The sequence below is a fragment of the Triticum urartu genome, chromosome 7, assembly GCF_003073215.2.
Source record: "Triticum urartu cultivar G1812 chromosome 7, Tu2.1, whole genome shotgun sequence".
Lineage (NCBI taxonomy): Eukaryota > Viridiplantae > Streptophyta > Magnoliopsida > Poales > Poaceae > Triticum > Triticum urartu.
Genome location: NC_053028.1, coordinates 73,776,525 through 73,786,309, shown reverse-complemented (window position 1 = coordinate 73,786,309; position 9,785 = coordinate 73,776,525). Strand labels below are relative to the sequence as shown.

Below are 9,785 nucleotides of genomic sequence, written 5' to 3'. Positions count from 1 at the left end.
CTTATTGGATGGCGCGGGCTGCGCTGGTCTTGGACTGCGGCCGGCTGCCTCCTCCATCTCCGGGGAGGCAGCGGCGTGGTGGTGGTGGTGCCCTGGGAGGAGTGTGGCCGGCGACTCCGATGCGTGGAGCTCGCCGGGCGGCGCGGGTTGGGCAATGGCAGTGGTGGTCGCTGCTCCGGCCGTGGATGGCTCCATAGTGGCTTGGCAAGTCGGCTTTGGTGACGGTTGGCACGTCCCGGCGTCGGTTCGTCCTTAGGCGGCTTGTATCGACCTTTGACCCCTCCTCCTCCTCGTCCGATCGCTATGATCAGCGAAGGTCTGGCCTTCTCCTAGCTGCGGTCCATTGCTCGTTTCGCGCCCGGTGCGCAGGTCCGATTTCATCTCGCGCATAGTGTCGCAGGACTAAGCTCGTCTTGCACACGGTGCTGCAGGACTGACCTCGTCTCGCGCACGGTGTTGCGGGACCGAGCTCGCCTCGTGCCCGGTGCTGCAGGATGGGTAGATGGAGGCCAGGTGGCCAGCCTATTGGGTCTCGGCACTGGGGGTCGCCCAGAGGTGCTAAAGGTGGGACCTTTCTGCTCGTCCCTTTAGTTGGGATAGCGGCAGGTCTGGGGTGAGGTGGTGTCAAGGTATTGGATGCCAGGGTGCTGGCCCTGGTGGTGGTTGCGCGGTGCTCTCGGGCGGAGGCCGTGGCTTGGTGCTGCTCGGTGGCCATGGCCTTGTGGGCGGCATGGTCACCGGGGTGTGGCGTTCGATGGCTGTGAGTTTTTGGCCGGGGTGAAAACATGTTCTATATTCGGAAGGACCGATGGCGGTGAAGCTCGTTCCCTTCTTGAAGGCGTCGTCGTGGCTCTCATTGCTCATCATGCAGCTTCGGGGGAAACTCTGATCCTTGGATTGGGAGGTGGCGATGCTCCAGTGTCGTATCCTTCCTGAAGGCGCCGCCTTGGAGCCCACGGTTCTTCATATGCGGCTTCATCTCTTCGCGGTGGTAGTGCTAGGGGTGGTGTTGCCGTGCTCAGCACCTATGTATCATGCCTTGGGTGTGTGCGTGTGTTGTGGTGGCGTGCGTTGTACTGGGGTGTGAGGATCGTGCTTTATATATAAAGCGGGCGAAAGCCTTTTTCGGCAAAGCCATCAACAAGCAGAGAACAAGACATAGATAACTATGCTAGAACCGTTACAAGATATGAAGAGTACATGCCTAAGATTAAGTCGACTTCTTCTGCAACAATGCCTTCAAGAAAGGATAACACCCTCGCGCCACCATCGTCGTATCCGACTGGAGACAACCAAGACAAGGAGTTTCATCTTGAATGCCAAGACCGGCCAATCAAGGTTAGAACATGACATGGAGACAACGCCTTCAACAAGGTAACAATGCAAGTTCAGCCGCTGCTGAGTCTAACAAATGAAGGCCAAAACAATAGTTTTGACCACAGATATGACGCGATGTTCTAAGCATGATCTTGCAATAGATCTTTCGAAAGCTGCACAATCAGTGCTACACACAAAACCACCATGGTGTCCATCGGATAGGTCGCACCCCTCTCACAACACTGCTCAGAAGTATGCACCAAAGAAGCACATGCCCCACAAAGCCACCTAGCCGACCACCTCATGAGGAGGAGTGTTCCCGCCATTGCCATCAGTGAAAAGAGGTTGTATTGGCGCTAGTAGATGGGTGAGACATCTTCCCACATATCACCGCCAAGACCATTGAGGAGCCGCCAAACTCGTGCCACGAATCTGGCCGCTGCAACCGAAGCTCGAGCCATCCATGTCCGGGCCATCAATCTGCCTATGCGTTGAACCATGTCAGGCACACAACATGCCATATCCAAAGCACAACCACTGAGCACCCAATCTAGCGCAAGCCCCCTTGACAAGCCGAATCCAACTGCAGGGCAGCGCCCGCTGCCACCACAACCATCTGCAACCAGTGTCTTCGCCCCAGCCATGGGAGTACTTTAGCAGCTAGATTTAGGCGAGTATGCCTAAATCTGCCACCATCAACACTACTAGGAAAAGGCCTACTAGTGGCGCATCAGTTTTGCCTACTAATGGCGCACTACTGGTGCGCCACTAGTACCACGCCATTAGTATTTTTTACTAATGGCGCACCACTGGTGCGCCATTAGTATCTGGTATACTAATGGCGCACCACGCCGTGCGCCATTAGTATAGGCCACCACGCGCCATTAGTATCTGGCATACTAATGGCGCACTGTGGGGTGATGCACCATTAGTATGAATATTAGTTATTTTTTACTTTTCTGAATTTTGCACAGGTTACAAAATATATTATTGGACAGAATATAGACAGCACCCCACAGCAAGAGCAGATTCATCGAATATAATAGAAGATTAGTCTCCGAATACAATTCATCATATTAGTCTCCGAATTCAAAGACCGAACAAAGATAGAACATTACAAGTCTCGAGACCGCGAGTAGCGAGTTTGTTGGAAGTAATACTAAGATAGAACATTACAAGTCTTGAACCAACCCTACTTAATTGTTCTTAGCACATGATCATTAGTATTAGACAGGACCTAAATACCCTATTTAAGGTAAAATAGCATAAAACAATATAGACCCTGACTCTCCATTATGGAGAATGGAGATCATCCTGTCTCCAATTCTTGCGCTTCACTTCCTTTTACTTCCAAGAACCTCCTTACGACTGTCCATACATTTTTTTCCATCCTTTGATTTTCATGTCTCCACTTCTTTTAGAAATCTCGTATGGACAGTTGAGATTGTAGGATGACCTGGCTGTATGTTCAAAACATTAAGACTACCTTTCTTATACATCAAATGAGGCACACAATTCTCTGGGATTATCTGATGAAAAACATAGTAATAACTTCATCAAATGAGGCACCCTAAAACCTATGGTTTAATGCAGCAAGAATAAAGGGGCAGTTGATCCTACTTAATTAAGTACTAAGATACCCCGGCCCATGCATTAGTCGCAAGTACCCCATATGTCCTATTTTTAGCAAAGTCATGCTAAAATTTACGGAAAATTTCAGCATGACCTTTGCTGAAAATAGGACATATATGGAGTACCCGAATTTGCCGGAACGGAAGTTAATCGACATTCCAGCAAACTCAAGGGCCTCTCGGGGTACCTGCAAAATCATTATCCCCGCGTAATGAAGTTGCCAATGGGTCATTTCAGAAGATCACAAGTAGCATCATCACAAGTACAAGATCATCACAAGTAGCATCATCAGAAGATCACAAGTAACACACTTTGGTCTTCTAGTTACAAAACAAAACTGACATAATTCTAGATGTCATAATCAGATCAAAATTTCAAACCACACACTTACTTTCAACTATAAACAAAACTGACTTCCTGTTAATGAACAGTGGCTAAAGATATATAAAACTCCATTGCAAATGTGCCATGTCAATAAAACAACTCATGGAAGTAACTACTAGCAGCATGTCATTATCATGGCACTCCACTATATATTTTTATGACAAAATACATCATTATCAGGGCACATTATGGCCATTTTCTTACATGATGCTAACTGTACCTAACTGAATTTTTTGACAGTAGGGCACATTATGGCCATTAGAAGGTTATCCACCTTTGTGAAATTCTGAAGATGCCAAACTACAGTCACCTCAAATCTGTCCTTTGTAAGGTTGACAAGGCAGAATGGCATTACCTCAAACATCATTCGGGAAGCTTGAGGAGGGGTGGTAGTGGAGAGGAGGAACTAATCTGGGACGGCAGTGGAGAGGGCGGCGAGGAGGAGGGGTGGTGACCTTCACGGAGGATCTCTCAACCTCTTTGGAGGAGGGGACCTGCTTCCAAAAGCAAGAAAAACACAATTAATGTGGTTGGCGATCTTACTGCCCAAAATCCACACATGGAGGCTGCTGAATTGAAGATAAAATACAGTTAATGGGAGGCAAACAAGGAGGAGGACTTACCCTTATCGTTGCCGATGAGCGGCGCCTCCAGGTCACGCCGCCGTCGGGGCGGGGGGCGCAGGGCGCGGGGACGTGAGCGGCGGAGGGGGGAAGGTCCGTAGCCCAGCGTCAGCGGCGCTGCCGCCACCGTCGTTCACCAAGACGGAGGGGGTAGCAGGGTAGGACCTGACCGAGACGCCGACGAGGGAGTCGGAGGGGGAGGAGAGCAGGTCGGAGCGCAGCGTCGGCGGCCAAAAGGGGGAGGGCAGGCGGCGTCGGCGGCCAAAACCCTAACGTCGGTGGCGAAATGGAGGAGGGCGGCGGCGGGTGGGGCACGAGGCCGAAGGCGATGGGCGGACGGAGGAGGAGGGGGGCTTACGGGTGGAGGAGATCGGGCGGCGGCGAGGCCCGAGACGGCGAGGCGGGGCGTGGGGGTCGTCGGAGCGGCCGGGTGTGGAGCGAGGGGGAAGTGGAGGGAGGGACGAAGGGATCGGGCGAATTAGGGGAAAGATTACTAATGGCGCACCCACTGGCGGTGCGCCATTAGCTAGAGGGAAATAAACTTAGTAATGACGCACCTAACTAGTAATGGCGCACTGTCTACATGATGCGCCATTAGTATGTTTGGGAAAATGAAAAAAATTGTTACTAATGACGCACCATGTATCTGATGCTCCATTAGTGTCTTCCACAGTAATGGCGCACCTGCACATGGTGCGCCACTGCTATATTATAGTGACGCACCACATGTCAGATGCGCCATTAGTGTTAATTCCATCTATAACCCTTTTCCTAGTAGTGGAACCACCATAGGTGAGCACCGCTTTATCCTTGCAGCCATGCCGACGCGTTGTATGCGCTTGGGTGCCAGCCAGGGGATCCCCTCTGAGTGAAGAGATGAGCCCACCGCCAGATGGGCTTTGACCGATGGACTCATCCGGCGGTGATAGAAAGAGAAGAGGGAGGAGACGGGGGTGACGGTGGCTAGTGTTTCGCTTGAGCCATCCCTGAAGCGACACGGATGTCTATTTAGAAGTGATGAGTAATAGTCAAGTAAGTTTTTTGGAGACCCGTGTCAGGTCTAAAACACCATCTACTCCCTCCGTCCTCAAGTAAGTGGATGTTTAGCATTCGAGATTTGTCCAAAAAAGAGTGTACTTCTATCTTCCCAATGCACCTTGAAGTACAAAAAAAATGCTACCCTCCCATCACACAGGAATCAAACCTAATAACATTTAACACATGGTCTCCTCATTTTCTACATGCGCTTAGCTCATTGGAGGTGGGGGAATTAAAGAGGAGAGAGATAGTGGTCGGCACCTTTCCAATGCATTTTCTACTCCACTCCATAATCTGTCTTAAAATTTCTATGTGTCGACTTAATTGAGGACGGAGGGAGCATCTACTAGTGGAGGGATTATCAAGAAAATTTTCTTATAACAAAAGCTTATTAGAACTCACTCAAAAGGCAATGGAAAGGTAGCAACATTTATATGGCATGAGTCTAACATTTTTCGCAAATTAGTTGCACATTGATGGCCAATAAAACAAGCTAGTTATCAAAAATTTCCAATATTTGAAGCATGGTGGTATGCATATAATTACTTACCAGGGCGAAAAGTTCCTCGTGGAAGGAGGGCCATGACAAAAGCAGAAAAAGAAAGAACTACAATACTCATTATCTCTAGACATAGAATCAACCATTCAGTTGCTGCAAAATTATAGAAATATGGACTTGCATTCTTGTCAACAAGATCCAAATTGTTAGCGAAGAATCGATCTTCTTCCTCAAAGGCCCTTATTTTTATAGCCCCTGAAATTGATTCACCTAAGTGATTTGCTAGGGCAGATTTGCTAGTACCATTGATCCGCATCAATTCCTTGGCCGAGGCTAGATAGTACCCCTACATGACCAAATATAACAGGTTTCAGAAAATGAGAACTTTGAATGCAAAACTGCATGCTCATTCACTCTCGGTCAAAACATCACTTGGTGAATGAATTCAAATAATTATATATATGAGGCTTACAATAAAGAAACATAGTTTAGCCACAGAGAAATAACTTCATACCAATTACCTGCAACCTAATTGCTAAAACTATCATTGGAATGGATACAAACAGAACTTGCCATGTAACAACAGCCAATACCACTAGATTGCTATATGCATTTAAGCTGGCACCGAGGCTAAACATGAAGGCAAATGGAACATCGAGGTCAACGATACTCAAATCAGAAGAGACCTGCATTAGAAGAAAAAGGGAACGAGTTAATCTATCCTGAGAAGAATCTTTTGGTGTAAAACAGAACAAAAAAATAGTTGTATTTGCCATTGGTTTAAGAATTTTTACCCGGCTAAGAACCCGTCCTAGAGGAGTAGAATCAAAAAAGGACATTGATGCACGGAACAACGAATTGAGTAACTCAAAAAATAAGGATCTTGATGTCTGAATCCCAAGAACAACACCTGATAAAGATCTTGATAGAAGAAAAATATCGAGCTAACTCTGATAATGATGTACACAGAAATTAACTTCAGTGTAGTAACATGAGGATTTTGGACATTGGCAGCCATCCATGAATTTTGTGATATTTGTCCAGCAATGAAAATCATGTGAGAAATGATGCAAAAGGATAAATACAGGAATCCTTTGTTCTGGCGCAAGTAAAGCATATAAGGCTTAACACCTGCATCCCCTGTTCCCCTTTCCTCTTTCTTTATCAGTTGATCCGCCAACGATGGCTTCACAGACTCTGTATGAATGCCATCTGTCTCCTTTATTGATACTTCCTTAGATCTTTGAGGGGATATATTGCTATTAAGATCTGAAACACCAATAGTATTTTTATGGGCATTTAGAAGGCCTTTAAATTCTTCACAATCAGCCAATAGATCATGATAAGGTGCAGACTAAATGACCTCTCCGTCTAACATTAACTGACAAAAACATCATTGTGTTAGATGACATCAACAAATAAATCAAGCTAATTACAGATAATATAAATCACAGGGGCACAAATATCATCAGATGGTGACATCAAGTGGACAGAGGTACCAAAATGGAGTCAAATACAGGTAGAAAATCCACTTGGTGTGTCACCAAAAGAACAGTCTTGTCTGATAGAGAACTCACGACATATTCCTGTTACAAAGAGATATGTAAAACAGTTCACACTCTAATAGTAATACAGTCTGCATACACTTGTGTTCATCAACAGCGCTGAAAGGATCATCAAGAAGATAGATGTCTGCATTTTGGTATAGTGCATGAGCAAGCTGAATGCGCTGCTTCTGACCACCACTAAGATTTACTCCTCTCTCCCCAATTTGTGTGCAATCTCCATATGGCAACATTTCAAGGTCCTTGACCAATGAGCACCTCGCGACTGTGTTGTGGTATCTTTCCCGGTCCATCGGCGATCCAAAGAGGATATTGTCTTGCACAGTTCCTGTTTGGATCCATGCATTCTGAGAAATACATGCTATTTTCGCACATATTTGGATCTGAAATGTTATGCAAAGTTCAAGAGTTTGAAATGAAGTTCTTATGAAAAAAATGAACTTTAATTCATATATGCAACATTGTCGAGCATAATTTTCAACAACTTTGCAAACTGAACATGATGTTGTTTGTCAACTGGCTATGTTTCTTCATGTCTAAATGTCTCAATTCTGAATATGACAGATATTTCACTAGACAATGAACTTCTAATAAAACATACCGTGCCTTCAGTTCTGGAGACCTCTCCGAGTACAGCAGCCAAAAGCGTCGACTTACCTGAACCTACCTCTCCACATGTTGCTATTTTTTCTCTAGCTTTGGCTACTAGATTTATATTCTTTAGAGTTGGTTTTGATGTATTCTCTTCCCACGAGAAGCTACACGAATTCGTCGCTATAGGATAATCAATGCCACTATTGTATTTCTTCCTAACTTGTCCATTTAGCTCAGGTGCATCAAGGAACTTTGATATCCGAGTGAAAGCAACCTTAGCTTGTGTCACAATAGCAATAACATCCGGCATCAATATTACAGGGTCTTGCACAAGACGTAGAGTTTCCACAAAGGTGAAGACATTGCTAGCATCAAGAGGTATTTCCAAAAGATAGCATGTTACAAAGGTCGCCGCTGAAACCAAAACAGGAGATGACCAGAACAGGAAACCGTTGTAGGTCCTCCTAAGATGGATGCAGACAACCACTTGTAGTCAACCTCCCTCAATCCTTGATGACCTTCCTGAAGTGAGCTTCCCATGCATAAAGTTTCAAGATCTTCATATGAACTAATGACTCAGACATGGCCTTCAATCTCACATCTTGTGCGTCCATAAGTTTACTCTGAAATTTGTGTTGCAGTCGGGCCAATGGAACGCTGCAGTACAGTGATAATAATGACAACTAAAGATGAAATCATTGCAGCACAAACCGCATTGTATAGAATTGCCAGAGCAATGCAAAGCTGAACACTTGTTGCCCATGTTTGATGGAACCAGTATGGGAATTCCCCAATCTGATATGCATCGACGGTCACATAGTTCATAATTTCCCCAGAAGAGTGCTTCATTTTGGCTGCGCTTGATAGCTTCTGTTGTTTCTTATAAATAGCTGCTGACAGGAGTGACCTCACCTGCAGTCCTAATCTCCGAGTGCGGAAACACCACTGTCTCTATGACAATGATTCACAACACTTGCAGACGAACATTAACGTAGCAAGCACATAGCCTTCGTGTTTATAGGTCCCTTTCCCAAGTGAGACATTGATGAATGCTTTGAGAATTATCGGGCTTGTAGACAAGGTGAGAACCTTGAGCAAAGCAAAGAAACCTGAGACCAAGATGGCACGCTTGTGAGAAGAAACAATAGTCATGTGACTTCCTGCCATTCAGCTTCTCCATGAACATCATGTATTGGTTGCGTGCTCGATCTGTGGCGCCTATAAGTGGTATGTCTTTGTCCTCAAGGGGTTTCTTGTAGCCCATCTTCAATAGAGGATTCAACCACCAAAATGAGGTCTTGCTGAAAAACCCAGCTTTAGCGAAGGGAGTCGCCTGGCTTGCAGAATCAGCTACCACACCTTCTGAAAAAAACAGCTTTAGCATAAGTAGCGGATGTGGTGTACTCCCTACATTCCAAATTATTGAAAGTTCTAGGTTTGTCGTAAGTTGAACTTTTTTAAAGTTTGACCAAGTTTATAGAAAAATATACCAACATCTACAATACCAAATTAGTTTTGTAAAATTCATCATAAAATATATTTTCATACTATATGTACTTGATGTTGGAGATATTACCAAATTGTTCGATAAACTTGGTCAAACTTAAATAAGTTTGACTTAAGACAAACAACTTCAAGTAGTTTTAAATGGAGGTAGTAGCAAGCTATGTAACATGAGGAAGTTGAGGAGAGGATTTACTTGTGAAGGAACCCATATGGGCATGCAATCTCTATTGCTGAATTGCACTTTGAGGTGGATAAGCTCCTGTTGCATCCCTGCACCAATTATGAACAAGAAACTGTAGTTAGGACAATGAACAGATGCCCTTCTTCATGAAGGAGAAGACAAACAAAAGATACTACAAATACCGGTACTGGAGCAAACATCAGAAAGTCTGAATGCTATGAAATTATCTAGAGCGTCATACAGAAATTTGAACACTTGCTCGGAACACAGATCACAGTGCCTCATTAAAATCAAGGAAACCAAAGCTGAAGGAGAAACTGTACTAGCCAGTGATCATCAACTGTACCTTGTTGAGCCAGAGGAGAAGAAACTAGAAGAACTGCTTTGTTTGGCTATAAAAGGTCGTACCCATATTCAAGAATTTCCTCGAAGAAAAGAAAGGCCAG

At 45.3% G+C, this 9,785-nt stretch overlaps 1 pseudogene; it reads right to left on the bottom strand.

The window, feature by feature from the left end:
- Window positions 1-5,392: 5,392 nt before the first annotated feature.
- LOC125518395 lies at window positions 5,393-9,443 on the bottom strand (annotated as a pseudogene).
- Between the last annotated feature and the right edge of the window lie 342 nt (window positions 9,444-9,785).